At 37.5% G+C, this 12835-nt stretch overlaps 1 pseudogene; it reads right to left on the bottom strand.

Moving 5' to 3' along the window:
- Positions 1 to 3936: 3936 nt before the first annotated feature.
- On the bottom strand, positions 3937 to 5728 carry LOC102835805 (annotated as a pseudogene).
- Positions 5729 to 12835: the final 7107 nt, after the last annotated feature.

Below are 12835 nucleotides of genomic sequence, written 5' to 3'. Positions count from 1 at the left end.
GAAATAAAAAGTTTTCTGTAGAATATATTTATTTATTGTATAAATCAATCCTTATAGGATGTTTCAGATGAAAGTTATATTCTTTCTGTTGTTGTTGTTGTTGTTGTTTTTCTACATTTGATTTATGACTAATTTTATTTAATTCATTGTAAACCTCATACAGGTATCCATAGTATTTCACTGTGCTTCATTTGAAACCAAACATTGGACATAAAGAATTTTCACATTAAAACAATAAAATTCACAAATTTAAGATTCTTGGATTTCTAGTCCAGGAGACCATTTTTATTTTTTAACTTTTTATTGTGAATTAGGTGAAATAAATATCCCCATTTAACAACCATATACATTCTGACATTATGTTATATATCTCTTATTGTAATCCTCACAATGTAATTGATTCATGGGTGTGAGTTCAGTTCAGAGCCTGAAGGGTGACTAAAAGGCATAGTCCTGGGGATTCCTCCAGTCAATCAGACCAATGACCCTGATCTTTTTATGATTTTGTGTTTTGTTGTAAATTTTACAAAACCTTCTAATGAGATCCTTTTCAGAGCACTATCTTATTGTTCTGGTTCAGGGTCATTGAGGGTGAAATTCACATGCTCCATTAGTCCTAAAGACTCATTGTTTTCTTGCATTTTGATTGTCTTTAATCTTCTTTGTTCTGGATGCTCTTTACACAGTCATCAAAAGCTATTAGTACCTCAGCTGGTACTCACCAAAGTAAGATGTAGAACTTTATGTTTCTGGACATGTTATGCCAATTGGCCTTAGTGCCCTCTGAGACTAATGCCTTGAACTAAAGTCCTAAAGAAGGGTCAGTGACAACTTTCCTTAAACTTCTTGGTTATGGCTAAGAAATTTTCGTAATGTTGCTCTCTGCATGCTCTACTATATTCCTAGATATGTTTGCAGCATGTGTAAGTACATGTACAGATATCCTCTGTCAAGTCTATACATATTAATGGATATAGTCCCATTCTCCTTCCCACACCTGCTCTGCTTGAATCCCTATCTATGTATCCACTTGTTAATTGTTATCATTACTGTTACTGCTGAGTTTTATTTATAATAATATTTACCTTTGTTGCCTTTAACACTTGTATTCCTCTGCCTTAATTATTGTTTTGTTGACCTCCCTCTTATTGATATATAATATATTGCCTTCATCTTCACCCAAGTTAATATATATCTATATTTTGGACAATGCTTTACTCTTTCTGTTCTTCCTATCCCTGGTAACAATCAAAGAATGTTTACTTTTGTATGAAAACCAATTTTTGACTTTTTATAGTAATGATCTAATATAATATTTGTCCTTTTGTGATTAACTAATTTCACTAAGCATACTACCCTCCAGGGCAGTCCATGTTATGCAGTGTTTCACAGATTCATCATTATTCTTTAATATTGTATACTATTCCATTTGTGTATGTCCTAGAGTCTGTTTATCCATTCATACTTTGATAGGCATTTAGGTTGTTTCTATCTTTGGGCTATTGTGAATAATATTGGGATGAATATGGGTGTGCATATATATACATTGGTGTCATATGTCTTATTTCTCTAGTAGTGGTATTGCTAAATCTAAACAGTATCTCTATTTCCAAATTTGAAGGAAATTTCATACAATTTTCCATAGTAGTAGCATTTTACAATCCTACCAGCAGTGTATGAGTGTTCCAGTCTCTCCACAATCTTACCAGCATCTTCTATTTTCTTTTATTTTATTTTTTAAACTTTGCTATTAATGCTGGAGTGAGATTATATTTCAATGTTGTTTTGAAGGAGTCCAGGTGTGGGGCTGTGGGTTAATGCACTGGACTGCAAGGTCAGTTTGAACCACAAAGACAGAGGCTCAAGTTCACCAGCCACTCCTTGGAAACCCTACACAGGCAAAATTGACTTGAAGGCACTCAGCAACAATAGGCTAATGTGGTACTTTAGGATAAGCACTGGACCAAAAGTTTGGTTTGAACCACAAGGTTGGTGATTCAAACTCACAAGTCACTTCTCAGGAAACCTATACAAGGTCACTATGAGTCAGAACCAACTTGACAGCACTTAGCAACAACAATAGGCTAATTATCACTAAAATTTCTTCATGTGTTTCTTGGCCACCTGAATGTCTTCTTTAGTGAAGTGTCTATTCATGTACTCTGCCCATTTTTAAGTTAGATTAATTGTCTTTTTGTTGTTCTGGTATTTTCTATAAATTTTAGAGATTATTCCCTTGTCCATTTGCCCTTGCATACATTTTTTTTGTAGTCTCTAGATTCTCTATTCACTCATTTCGAGAAATTGTTTGATGCACATAGTGTCAAATTTTTAGGAGATCCAAGTTATCTAGTTTATCTTCTGCTGTTTGTCTGATTTTCAGTTATGTTTGATAGTGTCTTTATACCGTGTAATAGGATCCATAACTTTGACCCTTCTTTTCTTTCATGGTCTTTATAGTTTTATGTTTCACATTTAGGTCTTTGATCAATCTTGAAATTGGTTTTGTATATGGTATGTGATATTAGTTCTGTTTAAATTTCTTCAAATGTCTACCTAGTTTTTCCAGCACCATTTTCTAGGTTTACCTCATTGAATGAATTTTGTCCCTTTCTTAAAGATCAGTTACATATAGGTGGATTGATTTACTTTGGGGTTCTGAATATTTTTCATTGGTCTATCTGTCTGTTGTTGCACAAGTACCAGCCTGTTTTGACTGCTGTGGCTATATATTAGTTTTTGCAATCTGGAAGTCTGAGGCCTCCTACATTAGTCTTCTGTAGTAGTGCTTATCTGGGTTTCTTTTATTTCCATACAAAGTTGGTGATTAGTTTTTCTATCTCTGTAAAGAATGATGTTGGAATCTGAACCTGGATTGCAATATATCTATAGAATGTTTTAAGTAGTATTGACAAGGAGCTCTGGTAGCGTAGTGGTTATGACTAGGGCTACAAACCTCAGGGACAACAGTTCGAAACTACTGGCTGTTCCATGAGAGAAATATGAGGTTTTCTGCTCCCATAAAGATTTACAGCCTCAGAAACCCTGTACAGGGTCGCTATGAGTTGGAACCAACTCCACGGCATGTAACAACAACAAGTAGTATTGACATTGTCACAATGCTAAGTCTTCCTACTCATACTGTTTTTGTTGTTAAGCACTGTCAAGTCAGTTCTAACCCATAGCAAGTCAGTATAGGGTTCCCAAGGAGCGACTGTTAAGTTTGAACCATATCTTATTGATGTTTGTATTTGATCTTGTACCATACCACTTTGATTAAACTTTCAATTAGTTCCAATAATTTTCTTGCTGAGTCTTTGAATTTTCTGTGGATCATATAATATGAAAACTGAGAGGGTTTTATTTCTTCTTTGTCCATTTGGTTTCATTTAATTTCCCTTTCTTGTCTTATTTCTCTGGCTAGGACTTCTGAGACAATATTGAATAGGAGCAGTGATAAAGGTTATTACTTTCAGTCTCTGGAGATACAATTTTAGAGGTGCCACTGAAAAGTCCCAAGGAAAGTCCTGTCAAAGATATGACTTAGAATAGCTTGCTAGGATGGATAGAATTGGAAACTCTATCTTTCCATTGGGTCAAGACATTGACATTCCCTACAAAATGTTAAGATGATAAGAAGCATACCTCCTAAATTGAGATGAGAATAGTCAATAACCTAGGATCATTTGGATACCATTTTTTAATTGAATTGTGAGCAAAGTCAAGAAAAGCATTTTTTTTAAATGAAAAGATTTTTTTATCTTGTTTAATTGAAAAATACACTTTTTGACATACAGACCTACTGAATCAAATGGTATTAATAAAATCCTTTTATCTTCAGGGAATAGGCAACATTCAAAACAAGCAACTTAAGAACTCTGCTGTCAACCAGGAAGGAAGGCACCCAGACACAAACTTAGCATAGAGGGTAAGAGTCTATGTCTTTCAGTGAAGGCAAAACCATTTGGTTGGCACTTCATAGGAATAGTTTTCCACCAGTTCTTCATCATATGGTATATGCCACTAGTCTCCAGTTGTTTACACCACTGTATCATAGCTGAGAATATTCTGAAAGGTTAACTTTGATCCTGGAAACTTACTAATAATTGCCAGCTGAGATCCTTGTTGCCATTTAAAGAAGAGGCATTGGGTCTTGGCATCAGGCAGACAAGCTTTGTGGTCCTACATCAGGTCTTTTGTGATACACTTGCAGTGGTTCCCTGAGTGTAGTGTGGCATACAGAAGGAACAGGTCAAGAAGCAGCTTGCTTGCTTTTGCACATTTTCCATTTCATCCTTTCTCTGCTGAGAACATGGCTTTGGCATGTGTTTCCAGCCCAGTACCAGAAGTTGTCCATTCTGTTTGGCTAGCTGAGAGACCACATCCAAGAGAACTTGCGATTCTGAGCTTTAGGAAACATTTTGGCAACATTGAGTCCATCGATGACAATATTAAAAGGAGCACAGGACTTTGCAAAGTTCTGAAATCTCTCAAGCTCCTCAGGTGTCATCTTTTTGTGTTGGTCACCTCAATCTATCACATTTCTCATGATATTTTCCTTGAGAAATTCATACTCTTCTAGAGTCGGGTGAATAGACTCTGTGGTTTTTCCACAGCCCAGACATCGACCACTGTAATTATAATTGTTTATGTTAAATAATTCCCTGGAAAGGAAGTTTTTCTATTATGGATTGGGGTGAATTCTCCTTTCCATTGTTCTCCAGGAATACTTTCAAACCAAGTTTGTATACAATGTGCAAATGACTCCCCAGGATATAGCTGATTATTTCTTAGATACAAAAGAATGTCTAGTAGTTTTTTTTTTTTTGTGTGTGTGTGTGTGTGTGTATTTATCATCTTTTAGACCTTTTCCTATATCAAAGAAGGATTTTAAGGTTTCCAGCATAGGAGTAAGATCATGACCTAGCAATTCCTGATACAGATTTCAAGCTGTATTTACATCTTGTTGAAGGAGAGCTCCTTGGATACAGTCATTATAGTTCTTTTTTGAAGGGATTGTGACTTTTTTTTATATCTTCTAATATCAGCAAGGTCTCTCTCCATCTATCTGAATGGATTGATCCCTGGATGAGAAGAGTGTAACCCCCTGGTTCTAAACATTTGTATCTGGCTTTCATGATTTCATAGATGCCAATAATTTCTGTTGTCTGCTTATGAAAGACACAGAGACACAAATATTTGACCAGTAAATCATAACTTACAATATCATTGCTTTTTGAAACTACCCATGCCAGAAGAGATTTGGCCACATCTACAGTGAGTTAACTGTGAGCTGATCCAGTTTATAAAACTGGCCTTTCCTTTGAAATCTATCTTAAGTTTATCCCACTCCTCTGAATTCAAAGGTTTTGTTGGAAGTTGAATAGTGTTGCTCAGAGGTGGTGAGATAGGATCTTTAATCTGAGGATTCATCTGTGATCTCTTCTTAGCTGCTCCAGCTGCAAAAAGATGAGAAGAATCGGAAGAAACTTGTTTGTTACTTCCTTCATCTTTTTTCCTACACTATCTAGTCTTGGCAGTCAGTAGATTCATTGCTTTGGTATTCTGTGGAAACAGTGTTGTAAGAGATAACCACCTCTGTTGGTTCTTGATGGCACAGTAGTTCACGAGAAAGAGAGACATGTGAATTTCCTGAGGCTAACCCAAGGTATGGGTTGTTCTTCCAAAGTTTAGAGAAGCTTTGAAAACCAGGCGAACGGAAAGTCATTATGCAGTGAAATCAACACGATATAGTGAGAGAGATGTTCAAAAAGCCTCTATTTCTAGAGCACAATTATATGCTTGGGGTGGAGAAGTAAAAAGTGGACTAACAACTTTTTTTAAAGATTTTCAGTTTCTCCTTTAAAGACAACTCAGGGTTCTTCTTTTGGGAATAGCTGATAGCAATGAAGGCTGATGACTTGTATCTTTTAAATAGTGGTCCATGATCTTCTACTTTGGTAGCAGACCCCCAAACCAGAGGACAGGGCAGGAATCACCACACTCCCAAAGTGGATCATCTGGTGCTTTTTATACTCCAGTCTGCGAACCATAGAACACACGTTAATGCAGCCACAAATGAGGCAAAAACTAAGAAAAGCAATCTTAAATCAATAATACTACCACTAATATCATTAAAAAAAAATCTAGTCTAGTCTTTATTCCAATATAGAGATTTTTCTCTTGTGTTGCATATATGGCATGGTACCATTCACACCTCAGTGACCACATCTACTGCTTCAAGAAGTTGTCCATTCCACTGTTCTAAACTCATCATATGTTTTTTCTCTCTACTGAACCAAAATACAGGTTTCTCCATGTTTCACTCACTGATTCTATTTTTAAATTTTAGAGCAACAAAAAATACATCTCATTAAAAAAAAAAAATCCTATGTGAGTCTGCTTTCAAGTTCTGCATGTTTTTAAACAAACAAAGTGAAACTGATTTCAGCAGCCAGAATAATATTTGCAAAAAAAGAGTGCTCTTCCTCCATTTTTTATTTCACTTGATTGATTTTCAAACTAAAGAATGATCTTTTAGAGAATAGAATGTGTTTGAGTTAAGTACAAGTCAAATAATCAGACAATCAAAGGAGGAAAAATCCAGGAGTTTGAAATCCTTGGCTATTAGCCAGTTCTGATTCTTGACTGGGCTACAAATAGAATAATTATTCCTTCATGAACAAATATGAGGATTGGGCAACACTGCTGAGATTAGGAAATGGGAAACTGCTAAGAGCAATCATTATTTCATCATGATTAACCAAAAACTAATGGGTTTGATTCTTAAGTAGTACTTGGGTTTTTCTGTTGTAATTTCCTACTTAATTATAAGAATTACTGTGAAAGCATACCTGTGAGTTATGGTTTCAGCCTACTGGAAATGCTTACACACATCCTTATTTTGAGAGCCCTGATGTTGCCACTAAATGTCCTGCTAAAAAGTGCAGCTGATGTTTTCCAATATACCTATCTGGGTTATGCTACTAATTTCACACTTTACATAAATCTCATTTTGCTTAATCCACTGGATAATAAGAATAAAATTACAAATCTGTTTGCATTACTTAAGCATATTGTTTAAATGTTGCATTAGTAATGCAATATATAGTCCATCTTTTTCTTTTACAAGAAATGAAAGGTAAGGTAATTAAAGTGAAAGGACTGACAGGTGAGAATGAATTTCTCTGCTGAGTTATTTAAAAAAATCAGTTCTTTGGATTCAATTTCCATTTACTGCAGACAAAAGGAGATAAATAATAATTATTGTTGTTGTTGTTGTTAAGTGCCGTCGAGTCGTTTCCGACCCATAGCGACCCTGTACAGGGTTTCCGAGGGTGTAAATCCTTACGGGAGTAGAAAGCCTCATCTTTCTCCCGCATTATACCCCCTCTAAATTTCCTTTGGTGATGAAATTTTCAAAATTTGTCAATAAGTAGTGTAAACAAGGTTGTATCATTGTATATAGTACAAGTACTTAGTCAAGCTTCCACCAATACTGATGCCATGTTCTTCTTCATGCCATCCAGCTTCTTGCATTATTTACTCAGTAAAAAGTTTCAATAAGTATGGTTAAAGGATACAACTCTAGCACTTATCTTTCCTAATTTTAAACCATGCACTATCCTTTTGTTCTCAAATTACTTCAAAAGACTTGAAGCACTTACTGATGAACATATATCCTCAGTATGGATTACACCTCAATTTAAAGAAAAAAAAAAATACTAATAATTTGACCAATAAGCAACATTATGTTAGACACAGAAAATATTGAAGTTTCAAGGATTTCATTATACTTGGATCCACAATCAATGCATATGGAAGCAGAAGACAAAAAATCAAAGGATATATTGTTGTTGTTGTTAAGTGCTGTTGAGTTGATTCTGACCCATAGCAACCCTGTATAGGTTTCCAAGGAGCAGATGGTGAGCTTGAACCGCTGTCTTGCAGTTCAAACAGCTTTGCAGTCTGGTGCATTAACCCACAGAATCACACCAGTACATATATTACAATGGGAAAATCTACTACAAAAGAACTCCTAAACTATTAAAAAACTAAGATGTCACTTTAAGAACTTGTGCCAGACCTAAGTCATAATATCTTCAATTGCCTCACATGCATGAGAAAGCTGATCAATGAATAAGGATGCCCAAAGAAGAACTGACGCATTTGAATTGTGGTGCTAGTAAAGAACATTGAAATACCAGAAGTTCTTCATGCCAAAAGACTGAAAAAAAAATTGTCTTGGAAGAATTTCAACTCGTTTTCTCCTTAGAAATGAGGTTGGAAGAACTTTGTTTCACAAATTTTGGATATGTGAGTGACCAGTCTCTGAAGAAGGACACCATGCTTGATCAAGTTGAGGGTCAGAAACAAAGAAAGAAACCCTCAATGAGATGGACTGACACAGTGACAGCAACAATGGAATTAAATGTAACAATGATTATGTGGATGGCATAAGATCATGTAGTGTCTGATTCTGTTGTACACAAGGTCGCTATAAGTTGGAACCAATTCAAGGATAACTAACAACAATGTAAAAAATTTGTTAGTTGAGTTCATAGTCATTTATATATGATTTACATAGAAGGATTTTCCAAAGATTAACTCATTAGTAAATAATATAATAAAAATGGGAATTTGATGACAATGGCAGCTGATTTTAATGCCAATATGTGATTTCAAAGATTTTATAAATCCTGTAAATGACTTCTACTTCTGAAACTGAGAAAAAAATTTCAGTTATAAATCTTCTTTGCAAACTTAAAAATGTAAACTCATCAAATGAGCACAATGCTGACTAATTGCCAGTCTCCCAGGCAATTTTGAATATATATATTAAGTAGAAATTAATATTTGACAATATCAACAATATAACATGCAAGTACAATTTTCCTGAAGATCATTCAAAAACAGTTGCTGGAATACATCATCACAGAGTTGCTACAAATTCAAGCTGGATTCAGAAGAGGACATGGAACTATGGATATCACTACTGACATCAGATGGATCTTTACTGAAAGAAGAGAGTACCAGAAAGATGTTTAATTGCACTTTATTGACTATACAAAACCTTCAACTGTGGGAATCTTGAAAAACTACTGTGAAGAATGAGTATTTCAGTGCACTTAATTGTGCACATGAGGAACCTGTTCATAGGCCCAATGGCAGTCATTCAAACAAAACAGGGGTATTGAATGATTTAACATCAGGGAAGGTATGCACCAGGGTTCTATCTTTTCACCATACTTAATCAATAATGGGGTGCTGAAAGTCTTCCACTGCTATGCATAAAGTTTTCAATGACCAAATATTTAGAAGTAGTTCTCCTTCCTGATCTGTCTTTTTCTGGAAGCTAAGCTGAAACCTGTCCACCATGGGTCACCACGGGTGACCCTGACCTTTGAAATTTTCTGTTCAGCTCTTATACTGTCGGGGACCAGCCTTGACATAGGTGTTGGATTCACGAGTGTTTGGTTCACGAGGAGGGGATATCCGGCAGTGATGGGGATAGCGAAAGAATACACAAACAGTCGGAAGGAGGGAGACAAAGAGACACCCCAAAGCCAGGGTGGATACATTACTAGTGTCAGGCAGCTCTGGCATGGTCAACATATTAGCCATGAGGGCAGTAAGGTCCCACATGGCAAACATATTAGCTAAGCGGGCAGTACGCACCCCTTACTAGCTAGTCAGTAACGCATGCCTAGTCAGCCACACAGCACATTCTCCAAGCTGTACTACACACTTTCACATCCTGCCTGCAATGCACACCTGGGATGGCCTATGTCTCTGTTTTATTTGGGGGAGGAGCTTCACACCAAGCTGGGAGGGACTAAAACAGGATACAGCTAACATCAGTAATTTTCCAGACATTCAGATAATTTTACATCGTACTTTGCTGGTTCGAATCCCAGGCCCGCAACTTGGTTTCTCAGGCTCAATGAACATATCTATAGCCCCTGAGGTCAGTTGGGGCAAGGTGAAAGGGAAGGACAAAAGGCTTGGGCTGGGCGGAGTCCCGCTGCTGTTTTGGCTTCCTGAGCCAGGTTTTCAGGAACTTGGCTGAATGGCTAACACCTGGGACAGATTTAGGGAAGATGGCTTTTTTGTTTGTAGAACAAAGACCCGGCAAGTAGCTAAGATATTTTTAGTTAATCCTTTGGAGGAAGGCTTGACCTTTGAAACCTTTACAGTCTGGGCTTTAGGAAAATATTACCTTTATCTGTGGACATTAAGGGCCCATGTTTGGAATTAATAAATATAACTGAACACTAAGATGAAAAACAATTAGCCATTAACTGCCAAGTTGCTAGATCTGTTCCTCAGAGCCTGCGACCTGTAACACTCGGGCCTATAGGGCCTCGAACTTCTGACCAGGCCTATACACGGTCTGCAAAATTATACCTCCTCATTTCTTCAATTTTCTTTAGCATCTCTACACAGGAAAGCAAATTTCAGAGTCTCTTCTATATCCATTTTGGTCTTGCCCTGATTTCTTTTCTCTTTGATGACCATTTGATTTTTTTCCTGTATGATATTTTTGATGTGCTTCCACATCTCTTCTGGTCTTTGGTCTTTAGCATTTAATGCATCAAATGTAATCTTCAAATGATCTCTAAATTTAGGTGGGATATATGAAAGGTCATATTTTGCTCTCTTGGACTTTTTAAAAAAATGTTTTATTATGAATTATGTGATCGTTTACATGGGAGAACATTAGCCTCACATTCATCCTACTGTATATTGTTTCATTGCCATGATTACAATCCCCTCCATGCATCATCAACCAACCAAAGGGTATATACCCTGCAAGACTGCCCTCCAGTTATCAGCATACAACATACACTCTGGGTCTAAAGCTGCTCCATCTCTCCACATCATCATCTCTGCCTACACATCTGGTTTCACTGCTTCTCTGGGTTGGGTCCCGCACTCCCTTCTTCTCCTTTGATGATCCCAGGGACCTCCGTTCTTAGACTGAAAAGTAAATCACTCCCTTCCTTTTGCTATAAAATGTCTACACTTACATTTCCAGCCCTCACAATCAGTCCTGATAACAATTATTCACTGTTGAATCACAAGATACCTATCTTCATTTCCTTTCATCAGCCCCGCCTAGGCAGATTGGATACTACTCAGTGGAGCTTCTACCTTTCTCCATGCCCTCTGGACCTAGTCACTTCTTGCCTTTGTAGTCCAGTCCCCCCTCCCCATTTTTGGTAGCCAATGTCCAAGTTGCCCATCCCTGTCTACTCTATGTATGGAGGGGGTGGGAATGATCCTGGTTGTAAACATTTGTGCCCTTTTTTGATCTACTGAATCCATAGGTGTAGGTCAAGTTCATCAAATTGTATCAGATTACTCTTTTTTCCTCTTCTTTCTTCTTCTAGTTGAGCTCTGATCATCCAGTCATTAAAGCCAGGTCAAGTGGGTATTATCTGCAAGTGTGGGTATTGCTATGCACATTCCCTCTCTTTTTATCAGCTGGATGCTTCACTCTCCATTCTAGTCCTCTGTGGCTATGTCACTGACTCTGGACCCAAGATTCCCCAGGTCTTGCCACACTGTTGGCCAACCAGGTCTCCACCCAGGTTCACAGGAGGCTATTAAGTGTTGTAGTGCTTAGTTTGCAGCTTCATTGCTGTTTTTCCCTCACCTTCCCCTTATCGATGAAAAACGTGGTCACAAATAAGAGCATGTATTCCCATTGAGTCTTAGTCTTGGAAGGGGGTTTGCCCTGAGGGGATCTGACCACTTACCTTGATGTCTCCTGGGCAATAAACTTGCTTGTTCTTATAGTAATAAGTCAGACTTCCTATATTGTTTTGTATTTTTCCTGTTGGTATTTCTTTCAAGAAGTATCTTCTGTTCTTCTAGCCACTCCAGGCTGGTTTGCTTGTCCTTTCAAGTGGAAATTTCCAGCCTCAGAAGATTCTGGATGTGCTTCAGCAGGAAGCCTCCTTCACTAGGCACATTGTAGCCCCATTTTAGGTATTCCAATCAGTTATAGGCAGAAGACACACTTACAAACTTTCTATGGTGATATATCTGGCTATTCCCTTTCTCTCCCCCTCAAGTGTCTATTTTATATTGATATGCCAGGAAAGCCAAGATTCAAAAGACAGCCAAGCATCTTAACATTATTCCCTCCTTTTGCCCATTCCAACCATGTCTCAATCCCTGTATCCCAGAGCCCTGTTGTTCCAAGGTTGTGCACTCATCCTTTTTTACCTCTGTCCCAATTGGCCCATGCAAACCAGCCTAATTGTTTTCCTGTCCATTTTGTTCTTCCTTTCCTGTCCCCCTTCTTGTGTATTGCCCCCCTCCCTACCACCCAACCTATCCTGTGTTTATTCCCTACTGTATGTTCCACTTTCTCCTCCCTCTCCTCCCATAGCCCCCACACCCCTTCCACTTTAGTATGGGTTCTTTTTCTTAGTCTTTTACAGTAGTGGTCCTATGCAGTATTTCTCCTTTTGTGACTGGCTAATTTCCCTCAATAGAGAATGAATTGCTGAATCAAGTTCCTTTCGAATTACCTGACAAAGCTCAATCAAAAGATTCTTCTTGGATCAACTATCAACACTCACAGAAGCAGCAGTCAATAAATCAAATGACATAATGCATTAGGCAAATCTGCTGCATAAGATCTTTTTAAAGTGTTGAAGAACAAAGATGTCAGCTTGAGGACTAAGGTGCCCCCGACCCAAGCCATGGTATTTTCAATAACCTCATACATGCAAAAGCTGGACAGTGAAGAAGGAAGATTACAGAAGAATTGAAACTTTTGAGTTATGATGTTGGAGGAGAATCTTGAAAGTGCTATGGGTTG

This window comes from Chrysochloris asiatica, unplaced genomic scaffold (genome assembly GCF_000296735.1).
Source record: "Chrysochloris asiatica unplaced genomic scaffold, ChrAsi1.0 scaffold00051, whole genome shotgun sequence".
Lineage (NCBI taxonomy): Eukaryota > Metazoa > Chordata > Mammalia > Afrosoricida > Chrysochloridae > Chrysochloris > Chrysochloris asiatica.
The sequence above is the reverse complement of the archived record's forward strand: the minus strand, read 5'-3'. Positions and strand labels throughout refer to the sequence as shown.